This window comes from Trachypithecus francoisi, unplaced genomic scaffold, assembly GCF_009764315.1.
Source record: "Trachypithecus francoisi isolate TF-2019V2 unplaced genomic scaffold, Tfra_2.0 Lachesis_group7, whole genome shotgun sequence".
In the NCBI taxonomy this organism is placed as follows: domain Eukaryota; kingdom Metazoa; phylum Chordata; class Mammalia; order Primates; family Cercopithecidae; genus Trachypithecus; species Trachypithecus francoisi.
In genome coordinates this window covers 82,442,386-82,457,218 of record NW_022681472.1, presented here as the reverse complement: position 1 = coordinate 82,457,218, position 14,833 = coordinate 82,442,386, and the positions used below count along the sequence as shown (strand labels likewise).

The following is a 14,833-nucleotide window of genomic DNA, read 5'->3' as shown; positions in this document are numbered from 1 at the left end:
TTGGTGGGCATACAGGTTTTGCTGGAGAACAGAGGAAGCAGGAAGGAGGGGAAGTAGAGTAGCAATTCTTGAGTGGTACTAAGTAGCGATGCTGTGCTGTTGTTATACATGTTCTTGTTTAATCTTCCATCACTGCTGGAGGGACAGTATAATTTTCCCTTGATTCTCAGAAAAGCAAAGCAAACTTCTCAGAGTCCCAAATCTAGGATTAAGGGCTTTTACAAAAGTTGCATCTGCAGGGTTCTAAGGCAGTGGTTCTTTTTACCTGGGCTTGCTGGAGGGGCTGCGATCATGCTCTTGACATGTAGGCTGTGTGCTGAAGGGAGACTTGGAATGTACCAGCCTGAGAGGAGTGAAGGACATTTTAGGCAGCACGAGTCTAAGCCTTGAGAAGTCAAAGAGTCCAGGGATCATGGGATCATTTATAAATGACCAGCCCTTCTTTATGTCTAAAGAGAGGGTCAGAAAGAAGGGGTGATAGAGGGAACTAGCAATGCAGGTGGTGTCAGCTTTTTATATGCCATCATGTCGTTTTTGTGCTAGAAAACAGGCTATCAATTTGGAATTTTCATTTGTTTGCTTTGTGTTAGCAATTTACTTTTTAGACTTTCCTCCTAACATTTAACAAACTGAAGTGTATAATGAATGCCCACAGGCCAATGGGAGCAAGAGAGGCCATACAAGACGAGAAAGCACCCCAGATTTGGATTCATAGACTAGACTTGTTTCTTTGATCCACCATTTAAACCTACATAAACTTTAGGCTGTTGTTTGACTCCTTTGAGGTTTACTGTCCTCACTTGTGAAGTGGTGGCAATTTTTTAGTCCTACTAATCAATCCTGTGTATCAAACACCATCATAGGTATGGGCTCCTCATGCGAACTCTAATGTATTGGGCAAACACTAGTTTCTCAGCTTTGGGCATGATAGTAGCATATAGAATCAAAGGAGAACTCTTCTTCTTGATTGGATTTCCACCAGGAAAAGAATAAAAATTGCTGTTGTGTCTCATCCTTTTTGTTTTTTCTGCAACTGCTTTGCCAAAGTTTTTCTTCTGTTCCCAGTTGTAAATGGCCTTGTGCATCCTTTGAAAGAAGACCAGGTCAGGGAAGACAAACTGGTTCTGATGTGGAAGAATCACTTGAAATGGAGAGACAGATATGAACTTGTATGTGCCTCTCTTGTCCTGTGAGGAAGGTATGAGTATCTCCGGTTCACAGATAAGGAAACTGAGACTCAGCGATGAAGTCATGTATCTGAGATCACATGGTGAGCAAGTCCTAGAGCCCGAGGCGAGCCTCCGTCTGGCAGGTTCCCATGCCTATGTTCTTTCCACTCCTTTCTGTTGCCTGCAGCAAAAAAGCTCCTTTGAGCAAATCGATAGGGCTGTCAGCTAAGTTCAAGCCAGGGTTGAGACGGAAGTTGACACAGGGCTCTGAATGTTCTAGCTAAGACTTTGTGGAGGCTTTTACCAACCAATCTTCAGAATAAAACCCCCGCCCAGAACCAGATGAGACCAACCTGGGCTGTAATGAACTAACAACTTCCAGAGTGAGAATGCCTCTCTTGTTGGCTCCAGTAGACAGCAGGAAAACAAGTCAGAAATGAGGAACCAGAAAGCCACTGAGAGAAAATTTTGCTACTTGGACTGTTTCCTGGAATATTGCTGTCAAATAAGGAAAAGCCTGATAACGTTTTCAGGTGCGTGTGTGTATACAGTTTTAAAGGAAGTCTTATTAAAGAACATCATATTCCAGACTTATACAAGAAATGCCTTCATTTTGGCGAGACCATACTTGCAGCTGGGGGTTTCTTTCACTGTTGGAGGTGTCTGCAGGTAGTGCACCTGTCCAGTGGGACTGCTCCGTCAAGATGCAGTAGTGTCATCTGGGCTGATCTTGCTCACGGCTCTCTTCCCAGAGTAGAGCTGGGGGAAGCTGAACACCTGCAGGATATCTTGGGAATGACATTCAAAAAGCTACAGCTGTCCTGGCTGAGCCAGGAGCCTGGCAAGTACTTGGAGCACACGTTATTTGTGTCAGTAATCTCTGTCAGCGCCACATCTGGGGATAAAGGATCAAACCCCAACAAATTTAATTAAGGCTCATCACGTAGATGAAATTGAGATGCTAGACTAGGCAATTTGTAATGGTTAGAAAATGCCCTTCTAAGCTTCATCTAATGCATTGGCTTCTTGGCATCTCCCGGAGAAAGCTCTCACCAGATACACCCCAGAGAGATGACACCTTTTAGAAGTTCAGGGACCACATAAAGGTTGGTGATGGAGGTTTTCCTCAGGGGCGATTATGGCTCTTTAGTCTAATAGCTCTCCTATTCATACCATATTAAGGGCTTAATATGAACTGAAATGGTGCTGCTGGTGGTAGCTTTAAAAGCTGACGTAAACTTAAGGGCTCTTTAGAAAACATAATATCCATGGGAAAATAGATGGCATAAAACCATAAACAAAACACAGCTCACCAATGCATTGATATAGGCCAAACTGGTATTACAGCCTGCTGGGAAAGTGGGCTCATTCCTTGTACATTTGTACATTTTGGGGGTAGGTCAGGAATCAGGAGACACAGAATGCCTTCTTGTTGGGACTTGCTGGTAGAACTTACGTAGGGCATGCCAAACCCTTCCCTTATTAACTATTTGACTCTTCCTACAGGCCCAAACATATTTCCTGGGCAGTTGAGAAATGAGAACAGTTGTGGGACAAAGAACACATTGTTAAATTGCAGAGTTGCACAGTTATTGCCTGGAGCGCCAGGTTAAAGGAAACTGAACTGTGGGGTTGGCTGGCACTGTCTGTATACACAGCCCAGTCTAAGGCCCCAATCCTGAGAAACTTGCTGGGTTCCTGCCCTTTGATTCAGAGAAAGCAGCTTTCCAGCTGGGGCCGACTCCCTCCCCCACATAAAATAAAATAAAGTCAATAGCACATAAAAATTCTTTGTACTTTTCTCAGTGCCTTTCATCTGCTGAGCTCAAAGGACGATGAGGGTATTAACTCTGGCTACACCTCTTAGTGGTAGGAGGAGAGTTTATTCGTCCCTCTGTTTTATGGATGGGGAGCTGAGATAGGGAGAGAGAGGTTAAGCAATTTGACCAGGGTCACGCAATTGGTCAGAGGTGGAGCTGGAAGGGAAATCAGGTTTTCTAATTCCCAGTCTAGTGCCCCCTGCAGGCTATATGGAGCGATGCGGCTTCTAAAAAATAATGCTGGAGGGCTGTGGAAGTGGAATCACGCAATAAGAGCAGGAAAAGAAGCTTGTAATCATTTGGATGACACCTTCATTTCCCAGATGCGGAGAATGAGGCTGGGAAAGTTGATGGTGATTTTTCTAAATTCAAATAGGTAATTACAGAGTAGAGTCTAGAATTTTGGCTCTTGACTTCTAGTCCAAGGTGGTTTCCTCTTAGCTCTTGGGAAGTCTGTGTTGATACCTCGCTCTTGGTGTCTATACCAGTTTTGTAAACTTGAGCATACCTAGCAATTTAATTGATGTTCAAGAAATGTCTGATGATCATTTGATAGTCTCATACTAGCTTTCTTCTTCTCTGAATTTGTATTCATTTTTCAGCAATCAGGTCAAGACCCAGAACATCCAGGAAAGTCCACCTGATCACCTCGGAATTGCTAGGGCCTCTATTATTTGAATCCCACATTTGGCTCTGGAATTAGGGATTATTTCCTACTGTAAGTCTTCTCTGTTCCTCCTCTTCACTATTCAACCCGGCAGGCTACGTTTCTATAACCCTTTGTACCTAACTATTCCAGCATAAGAAACATTTGGCTATGATCTTTGATGTACTTTTATCTCCTCTCCACAAGACCCTTTATACAAATTGAATCATACAACGTTAAAACACTGCTGAGTTGCAAATTTAAACACTTTTTTTTAACAAATGAAGGAAAAGAGGGGTGAAGTAATTTTTCCAGGGTTTCATTTCTAGTGAATCACATAGGAGGCAAGCCTTTTAAAATGAAATTTTGTGCTGTCTCTTTTGAGGGCATCAAGCATTTTTCACAGCTCTCTCTTCCTCACAGGAACTAGAATGATGGTGATCATTTATGACGTTGTGGCTGATTTGAAAGGAAGTGGCTCAAAACTCATCCTCTGCCGCTATTGGTGATGAACCATAATTTTTGTTGTATCTGCCTTCTCTGTCCACACATGTGGGTGAATGTGTGTTTTCCATAGCTCCACAAATCCTTTCCTCTAGTCAAATATATCTTTACATTTCTGCTTTTATTGCAAACGATGTATAAAGTACATAAGACAGCGATTATACTTTGGAAGACTTTTCCAACAGCCCCTTTCCCCATGAGATTCTAACATGCCCTCCAAATTATTTTCTAGTTGAGGATCACTGGGAAGAGTTGTATTACTTCAAGTAACCCTAACTGATATAACAAATAAATTCCACAGACATAAAGGCTCACACTTATCAGAAATTTCTTTCTTGTTCAATTTAACAGTTCTGAAGATGGCTGAACATGTTGTTGGGTGATTCTGCTCCATGTGCTCATTGAGGGACCTAGGGTGACAGAACTAAGTCATCCTTAACATCTGCTTCTAAGATTGCTATGGTGATTTTAATCTCAGCTAGCCAAAAGGGCAAAGGGGCTTGAAGAAGCACATGTTGGAGATTCCAGGACCAGACCTGGAAGTCCCATGTCTCAAAAGTCACACCACTATATTTTAACTCTAAGGAGATTGGGAAATATAATTCAGGTATGTACCCAGGAAGAGAAGAATAAATTTGTTCAGAGCTCAGATCACTGATATCATCTCATTATAATGCCTATGTTGGTAGCAACTTTTTCATTCATTCACTTTTTCATTCTTTTTTTTACTAATAAACTTGGCTATTAATTGAGAGGTTATTGTGTGTTAGGCATGATAGTTATGAAACAGGAAAAAGCCGGCAAAGTACTTGCCTTCAGGGAGCTCATGAACAAATACAGAAACAGTCATAATTCAAATACTTATATAAATCAATGTACACTTACATTTCTGCAGGTGCTGGTTTTGAAAGAGAGGCATATGGTATGATGAGAGCTTATAACAAAAGCTTGTGACTTAGCCTGGGTGAGCCAGGGGTGATTTTCCTGAAGATGTGTTTTCTGAACAGAAATCTGAAGAAGAAATAGGAGTTAACCAATTGGTTAAAGGGTGAGAGCCAGGAAAAAATTTCATTGCCAGTTCCAAATAAAATTGTGTCTAACACGCAAGACAATTTCTGTATTGAGAAGGGGGATTAGGGATGCTACAAACACATAACTTAATTTGGTCTGGTGATCATTTAGTCTTGAATGACACCAACTGCCTGTCTTCACTCAACTAGTGGCTTTGGCATTGACCAGGGTGAGGTTGTCCAGGTGTGGACAGTCCACCTGAGTTAGGAGTGGATGAGCAATCTACCTGACCAACTACCTGAGCATGATATCAGTGGACCTTCTTCGGTTCAGAGGAGTTCCTGCTTTGACTACAGCAATAATGCTCAGCTGAGGATAGTTAGGAATCTCTGGTGTAGTGAAGGTTAATCAAATCTGTTACTGCCTGACCTCAGGCTGTTCTGCTACCTGAATCAATCGAAAAAGTTCAGTTTGCTCTTCTTGTGTGTGTGTTTTTGCCATGGTGCTCTGCTTGTGTCAATGTTCACTATACTGCATTGTGTTGCAGCATGTCAGGACAATATCCTACAATAACAGGGTACAGGAAGTCTGGCACAATACAAGGGAAAAGTCAGCATGAGAAAAAGAGGAAGATGCACAAAGTCATTTATTTGCAAGATAATGAGCAGGTTAGACATTTTTATTTTTGGAAGCGGCTTGTTTCCCAGGGCTAACACCCTGCAGGTAGCAGAGCCCCATGTACTGTTTAAAATGAGGTGTGATCCCATCAAGACCATAACTTGATATGTATGTTTTAACGGCATATCCTGCCAAGAAAGATATTAATGAGGTATTGCACCATTTGTTCTGCTGTTGCTTATACACAAATGCTGAGTCCAAATGAGATTCCTTGGGGGTTTGCGATTAAGGCTGGAAATGAATTACCCACATAAGCTGATTTTGTGGAACACGTTCTGTGGTGGGAGTAACAAAGTTTATTTAAAAAGTGCAGTTGGTCAGGCTACCTTTTCTACAGATAGATTTAGTCTAAACTAGTGAAATATTAATGACTCATTTAATTTTCCTGGCTTTTATCTCTCTATCTATGAATTGAGAGCATGTGAGACTTTTGCAGTCTACTGACCAAAAGCAGATGAGAAGCTCCTTTATAACTGTTGAGTGTACATAGATGTTTTGAAGGTGCTGGTCAGGCAGGGTGAGAGCCAAAGGTGTGCCCTTGGCTTCTGAAATCTTGACTTTTAGCTGTCCCCTACCCTTCTTGGTGGTAGACCTAGACATTTTTTCTCCTCAGAAGCTCTTTTCTAGGCAAGACATGAAATCAGAACCCCCTCCCCCGCACCCCGCAGTTTTTCTTACTTGCAATTTGTTTACACTCACTCTAAACAAAGCAATAATATCCATGAAAGGACAGGTTTGAAAGGCTAGAAACTTAGTACTAACACACATTAAAGTATGCAATTATTACAATTTAAAATATCCTTCTGCACACTATGGTCAAATGCCTCCTGGGGCATGGTGGCCATTCTTTGGGAAACACTGTGCTAAAGGAATCAGCAAAAATGTGTCTGGAATAGTGAAAGTCATTCCTTTCATAGTTGTAAATATATTCCAGTGGAACATTTGACAACTGAAGTAACTCCATGGCCTCAATTCACTTCTCTCTTTCTTTCTTCCCTCCTTCTTTTTCTTTTTCTGTGCTTTTTTCTCTCTGTCCTCCCCCTTTCACTGATTTCCTTGTAGTTGCCAAGAACGATACCACATTTATTGTCACCATAGACCTTCAGATTAGTTTCTTGTCAGCTTCTTGAGGGCAGGGACTATGCTTGAGCTATGTGGTATCCTCAGAAGCTGCCACAATGCCTAGCCCAGGGACGGACTTCAGAAAGGCTATGCTAGGTGCATAGACACTGTCCCTGAAGTCACAGCACTCTGGACTTAATAGGAGAAATGGACTGTTAACCAGAAGTGGCAAATGCTGTGATCTGGGCATGCACAGGCTCCAGTGGTGAGACAAATGGGTGAGGAGTGGTCTTTGGTGCCTTTACGAAGGAGACTCAAGATCCATCATGAAGAATGAACAGATGAAAGAGAGGGACATGCAAGGCAAGAAATAACAGGGAAGCCTGAAAGGGAAGGATGAGTTTAAGGTTTATGAAAAACTTGGTTTGGAAGGTGAAGGTAGGGCTAGGTAGAAAATAAGAACAACAACAACAACAATAATAGCAAATACTTTAGCATAGTTGGCACTTACAGTGTGCCACTTACTATTTTAAGCAATTCATAAGTACTACTTTCCTTAATCCTCACAACCACCTTGTGAGACTGAGTATTATGAGGATCCCTATTTCATGAGTGAAGGATGGAAATGATACCAGGTTGCCCAGGTAGAATGGCAAAGTTGGTGGGTTCATAGAAGCACCCTGACTTCAGATTCTGTCTTCTTAAGGACTATGTTTCCTGGATCAGAAAATAAGAGTGGAAAGATAAAAAAAAAAAAAAAGGTGGTGTGTACTGAGAACTAAATATCTAATGGCACAATTGCAGAGACTGCGGTGTAGGTTGGTGGTGATAGTAAAATTTCATGATGGGAAAGGTGTCATTGTGTAGGTAGCCACTCACCTTTCTCACTCCTCAGAATAGCTAGGAATGGCAAAGTGGCTTTTTTGCCAGGTGGTGGAGGCAGGTGTCAATCAGCAAACATTCACCGACACTTCCTATGTGCCAATCAGTGAGTTAAGTATACAGAAAAGTATATAACGTTCTCCTGCCCTTGAGGCTGACACAATCTTTGCCTTAGAAAGGAAACAGATAAGCAGGCAGTGATTCCTCAAAGTGATACAAGTCATGGTCGTTCCATAAAACCATGGTGGGTGGGGATACAAAAGAGAGAACCTGCTTGGAACATGTGTGTGCACGTGTGTGTCTGTCTTAGGCAAAGCTTCACAGAGGGCACACAAAGGAAGCTGAATCTGGAAGGATGAATGAGAGTTTGATAGAAGAGGAATAGAAGCATTTCTGGCAAAGAGAACGTTGTGAGAGAAAGCAGTGTTGTAAGAGGGCAGGAAGTGTTTGGGAAAGAGAAGTTTAGTTTGGCTGTGTGTCCAGAATGATGGTTGGCACATAGTGGATGCTTCATGGTTTTGAATGAATGAGTGAAAAGATAAATGAATGGTATCAGTGGTAGAGGAGGTTAAGGGGGGTTATTGATGAAAGTCCTGGTAGGCATGGCCATAGAGGGTGGTCTTTATCTTATAGGCAATGGGAACCCATTGTGTTTTCTGAACAAAGGAAAAATATAATCAGATTTATGTATTAGACAACTCATTCTTGCAGCTGTTTTGAGGGCGGAATTGAAGTGGTGAACTTTGCAGTGGTCCAAGTAAAAGAGGCAGTGGGCATCAAGAGGAGGGAAAAGATTTGAAACATACTTGTGGGGAAGAATATAAAGGAGAGCAGGGAAAACAGAGGGTGAGGGAGGGGTGGAAGTTACAAGCATTGGTTGTAAACCATGGCCCAAAGCATTTGACACTTGACCCAGTGTCTTACATGTGGACCCATGGGAAACAAAGTCTTCCACTGGGCTTATTCTGTGTCATGTGTCACCACTTATCTATCCAACAGGAAGCCTTAATTGGAGATGAAGATTTAGAAAAGCGGCAAAGTCAGTATTGACAAAATACCAAGAAATTGGCAGCATGTGTGTGTGTGCATGTGTGTGTTTCAGGTTGGAACACTTAAGAAATGTATTTTGGCAGAAGTGGAGGAACAAGGAGTCTGGGGAAATAAAGCTCTTTTTTTTACCAGAACTTACTCAGTGCTGGAGTTCATTTATAGGAAAGTGAAGTTCCTATGGAGAGAACAGGGGCCTCTTTCTCAGAGGTCTTGCTCCATCCAGCTTGCTGGGTTTTGGCAGTAGGTGGGGAAGGGCTAATACTGGGAAGGGGAGCATTTGTGGGATCAGAGGCATCACTGTTGATTAAACGTGGTCCATTGCTCTCGTATTTTTACTATCCCCATGTGTCCTTCCTTTCAAACTGGCAGCTACAAGCAGCAAAAGGAAATTGGAGCCTGTGTGATTTTTGCCTCACTGGTTTGAGCTTTGACTTTATTTATGCCTTTAATTTTCCATTTAGCAGATAATTGTTGCTTTGCATTCTGTTTCATGAAACGTCCTGGAATTGAAATTAGATTCTGCCCTTGGACATGCATCTCTGATTCCTGTTGACAGCCCCCATGATATCATCCTTTAAGCTGAGCTCTTTTCAAAGCAGATCAAGCTTCCACGCATGGCGTTTCTCACTCTCCTCTCTCTTTTCCATTGCAGGGCTTCTTTGGAACCACTGCAAACGGTTCACCAGTCCCTTCCAGTCTTGATCCTTTAACACCTGGCTAAATCTTCAAGCAGTCAGCCACAAGGAAGACTGTTCTAGAGGAGAAGAAACGTGGGCTTTGGGGTGGCCACCTTGCTCTGCCACTTGGGTGTGAAGTGACATTGGAAAATTACTTAACCATTATGGCCTCTGTAAAATGGGAATAAAAAGCAACTTATTCCAAAGATCATTGCAATTATTTAAAGTATGATGTCTAAATAATGAAAACATGCCTAGAACCTCATGTACAGTTAGTAAATATTAACTATTGTCAATTTTATAACTTTTTTATTTATAAGGGCTTCAGACAAAGGAGAGGGCATTGGGGGCTTAGTATTTTCATGTAACATTTCTTGGAGATTGCTTTTCTGCAAACAATGAATTAAAAGAAGACTTCTTTGGGAAAGAGAGACTGCATTTAGATCTTGAAGGATGAAAAGATTTGGCTGGACAGAGATGACTCCTTGGCTTGGATTGACATATCGAAGGCTCTGCCTGGCCACTGGCTGCTGAGAGGTGCCAGGTGTATGTCTGTTATCCTGTGCAAAATCATTTATGCTGCCACTGCTCTGCAGCTGGTGGTGCTCTTCTCAATGAGGCTTGCAGGGTTGAGGCTACACTTCTTCCATCTTTACCTACACAACCTCCTTCTTCTCACATCACATATCTTCTCTTGATAGGTGTCTCCCCATCCTCTCTCAGTGGGTCCAAACACTACATTCTTGGGTCTTCAAATGTGGATATGAATTATATAGCTCATTTTTGCCATCCCTTAGTATTGCCAAATTTTTGTTTTGTTTTGTTTTTGTTTTTTGAGATGGAGTCTCACTCTGTCACCCAGGCTGGAGTGCAGTGGTACAATCTCAGCTCACTGCAACCTCCTCCTCCTGGGTTCAAGTGATTCTCCTGCCTCAACCTCCCAAGTAGCTGGGATTACAGGTGTCCGACACCATGCCCGGCTAATTTTTGTATTTTTAGTAGAGACAGGGTTTCATCCTGTTGGCCAGGCTGGCCTCGAACTCCTGACCTCAGGTGATCCACCCGCCTCGGCCTCCCCAAGTGCTGGGATTACAGGCGTGAGTCACTGCGCCCAGCCTGAGTGGTTTTTAAATTGTTCCCTCCCTCTCTCCTTTCCTCCTTTCCTATATCCCTTCTTCCCTCCTTCCTTTTCATCCTTTCTGGTATGATGATCATTTGAATATAATGACCACACCTGGCTTTAATTTCCAACTCTGCCACTTATAAACCATAAGCAAACTTTTCATATTTCCAAACATCTGTTTCCTTCTCTGTAAAATGAGAAAAATAATTATATACATAGGAATCTCAGGATGGTTAAATGTACTAATATATGTCAGGGCATCCTTCAGCATTTCTGACCTAGAATAAAAGCTCAATAAATGCCTTTTTTAGTTACTATTCAACAAGCATTTGTTTGATGAAAAAGTATACATGTATATTTTGTACACACATATATACACATATGCATACAGACAATATATAAATACATATAATTAGAAAAGTGCAGAAGACAATTTGGAATTTCTCAGACCATTGAGGTCCCCAGGCAAAAAGCTTTGGAGAACAGAACCTCCATGAGTTTGCTCATCCTGTGCCCTCCCCTGGAATGACATTTTTACTGATACTATTTCTTTTCAAAATGCTATGGATCCAGCAGGGCCTCAGTTAGCCTTACTGCATTGCCTAAGCCTTTCCTCCTGCCTCTCCTTCTCACCACAGTGCCCAGTACAGTGCCTGCAAGCAAAAGAAATCTAATACGGACTTCCAAAACTGCATACATGGAGACAAAAATAAATTCAAACTCTGCCACTTATAAACTAGTCAGATGGGATAAAGAAGACTTTATTCCATCACATCAGTTAAAAGGCCAACAGGAACCACATCTCCAGCATTTGCTAGTAGAACTCAGTCAGTGCTGCCTCACTCTGCACAAGGACTGTGATGGTTCAGGTGAACGAACAATCAGAGACCTTTTGAAGTAAGTGTAAGATCAGATCAAAATTAACAATGGAGAATAACCCACATTTTGTGTGAATTAATTTATAATCATAAATAAGATACATTCCATATGTAGGAAATAGTCCTTTTTCTGTTTTGTTCACTGCCGTGTCCTTTGTGGACCTCACAGCCCTCAGCACTCAATGGGCTGTAATAGATAGAAGCAAATGAGTGAATGAAGGAATGAATGGGTAGCTGAAGGAAAATAAGCTGGCTTAAACTGCGACAATTTATTGAGTGCTTATTTGCATGCCAAAAACTTAACCTACATTATTTAACCTGAAAAACATTATGGTAGACTCTGTTATTATTTTCATTTTTCCCAATGAGGAAATTAAAGTTTAGAGAAGTTTGATCCCTATGCCAAGGCCACACAACCAGGTCTGGTGGTTTTAACCATCAGAATACACAATTAAATGCCTTGTTTTAATCTCACCAAATGGTAAAAGAAAAAATTAAAACTTTAACATTGTAATTTAGTCTGAAACTGATTAAAATCTCCAGTGGTTGCTCAATCAGGTGGGATATGGTTTCATATTCCGTAGGGCTCTGCCTCAGTTTCTCCATCTGTAAAGTGGAAATGATGAAGCCTGCATTCTCTCTGGGAGGTTATGAGATTCAATTAGGGCAATGGTTATAAAGATGCTTTGAAGTTAGAAAGTGCTTATTAATATCAGGGCTCATGACTATGTTTCCAAATAGGATATCCTTGTCTTTAAAGCCAATTGCCTGGGATGAGCCCCAAAGGCCCCCCAGAGGGAATGGTAGGAAACATTAGCCTTGGATGCCTAATTCAGTCCATATGGTTTTGCAGCAATTCCATAAGTAAAGAGGAGACTGAATGATCCCATCTCTTTAACGTTCAAGTGTGGGAACATTAAGAGTTTGCTCCTTAATGATTATAACATTCAGGAATGTTGGCACCTTTTCTTCCTGACTTCACGTTATGAAACTCAGGGAGTGTTGAGTAACAGGATGTACGTTCATGCCATTTTCAGTTTCTTTGGGGGTTCATTTTGGGAAACCTTCGTTCAAGCAAGAGCTTCAGTGGTTAGACATGGAACAGCCCTTTAACCTCAGGGCTATTGCCTCCAATGTGGTGTAAAGGTCCTAGTTTGTGGAGTAACAGTTGGATCCTGTTCCTCATCAGTTAGGAGTCATTGTTTGCAAATGTGTTCCCCGATGGAAAAGGATTAGATCCTGGACAGTAGGGAACATTATGTTCATATTGCAAAATCTTGGTACAATCTAGTCTTGGGCTGATGGGAGATTTGATGAAGCATTCTTCTTCTTGGCTGAGAATGTCATCGTAGGGCTCTGTACACTGCCATATCCGGTCCCTTTCCCCTGACACACTCCCATGCACACTGCAAGGCAAAAATTAAATAAATCTTTTTGGTTCTGTTGGAGGTGCCCCAGGGCTATGGGAGGACCACAGAACTCAGATCAAAAAACTGATTTTGCCTTGCTAATGTGTTACTTGAGCAGGTTGTTTTCAATCTGCAGCCTAAGTTTTCTTATCTGATTTGGTAATCTTGTGATACTTTTTGTCACCCAGGGTTTTCATAATTATCAAATGAGTCTATATGTCTGCTTTTGTCTGTCTGTCTACTGATCAATAAAGAAATGGGAGGCAGTCTAGCATGATGGCTATGATGTGTATTTAAATGCTGTGTGGACTTGGGAAAGTTACTTAACCTTTGTAAACCTCAGTTTCTTCCTCTGAAACAGAGAGCTAAAAATGACAATACCTCTCTCAAAATGTTGCAAAAATTAAATGAGATGATCTATGTTGAAGGAAATAGCACAAAACTTGGCACAAGATAAGCTTTTGATAAATATTAACTATGGTCATTATCCTCATTGTTAGAAGAATGATTTAAAAAATTATAAGTTTCTATACATACAGAAAGTATTATTGTTTAAATTTGCTCTCTATTTGGGTAAAAAGCAATCCTGAGGCTTACCAATTGTTCCTTGGAAAAATGAATTATTCACCAGGTTATTGGCTTCAGCACATTTCATCCTCAGCAGGAACAAGAGAAGTGCAAAACCTGCTGGCTGCAGTTGTGGCCCACTTACAGGGGTACACTTGAGGAAACTCAGCTCAGTGAAAATCTGATTGCAACTGTTTCTTGTGAGGTCAATGTCTTTTGCAGATTAGGATCAATGTTGAAAAGATGCCTGGAAAGCGAATCTTCACATATTGAAAGCTCTCTTCATACTTTTTCTTTATAAATGTACAAATACGTTCATCCAGAAACTGAGATATAAAACACACTGGCAAATAAAACCAATAGTTCCAATCACTGCTTCAATGGGAAAATAGTAAGTGTGCTAATAAGATAAACCAAAATTGTAAAAGAGCTAGGTTTTCCTTTGCAATGTGGCATCTTGATACCTAGAAGTAATGCATGCCGAGAGAACATCAGAGTCACCTATGTGGATCTTTAACATACATGCAGGGGTCCAGCTATGCCCCTTAAGCTTCTGATTTGTATGTCTGGGGTGAAGTGCAGTATGTTTTGTACTTTTGTTTGTTGTCACTCCATGTATGACACTTATGTGACAAACGCTGAAAGGGAAGACAGTAGCATCCTAACTGAACAGAACCCAGTCACTAATTTAATAGTTCGACTCAATATTTTGCCTTGACTATATCTTCATTTGACTGTGCAGATCTTGTTTTCTAGCTCTTAATTTTAAAACTGACTTTTTCTTTATCAGCCTCTTTGTGCTAAAGAGAAGGAAATGTGGTTGTGGAAAGGGAACAGGTGGCAGGAACATAACGATGGAAAACACAGAGAACCCTGATTAGAATACATAGACTACTTTAAAGAAAGTGAAACAAGATTGTATTTTTGGAACCAAAAAGAGGCAAGGAATTCTGAAGAGTGAGTTTTCAGATAATGAATATGCAGCTACTGAATTATGAAGGCTGGAGTTATGAAAGTCTGTTACTTTACTCAGTTGTGATTAGTAAGATCTGATCTGCTTAAAATAAAACACATAGATGCATATTCCCAAAGTGGTTTCAATAAAAAGAACAGAAGAATCAAAATCTATAAATGTGGTTTCCCTGCAGAACCCAGTGGACTGTCTGTTTACAGGTATGGTAGACAGTTTCCAAGATGGCTTCACCTGCACTGCTCACTTCAAGAGCTGGAGTCTTAAATCTAGGCTGACAGTAGTGATTGTTTAATAGAATGTGGAAGAAATGACATCCTGGGACTTTCAAGGCTAGGTCATAACAAGTCTTACAGTGTCTGCCTGAATCTCTTAGAACACTCACTT

General features: G+C 41.2%; 1 long non-coding RNA gene across 1 annotated transcript in view; it reads left to right on the top strand.

Annotated features, from left to right (window-relative positions):
* LOC117079197 overlaps nt 1-9,693 on the top strand; it is a 193,583-nt gene extending 183,890 nt beyond the window's left edge. The window contains exon 4 of the long non-coding RNA XR_004435306.1: nt 9,475-9,693. This is a non-coding gene — a long non-coding RNA (uncharacterized LOC117079197). The remainder of the gene's footprint in view (nt 1-9,474) is intronic.
* Nucleotides 9,694-14,833: the final 5,140 nt, after the last annotated feature.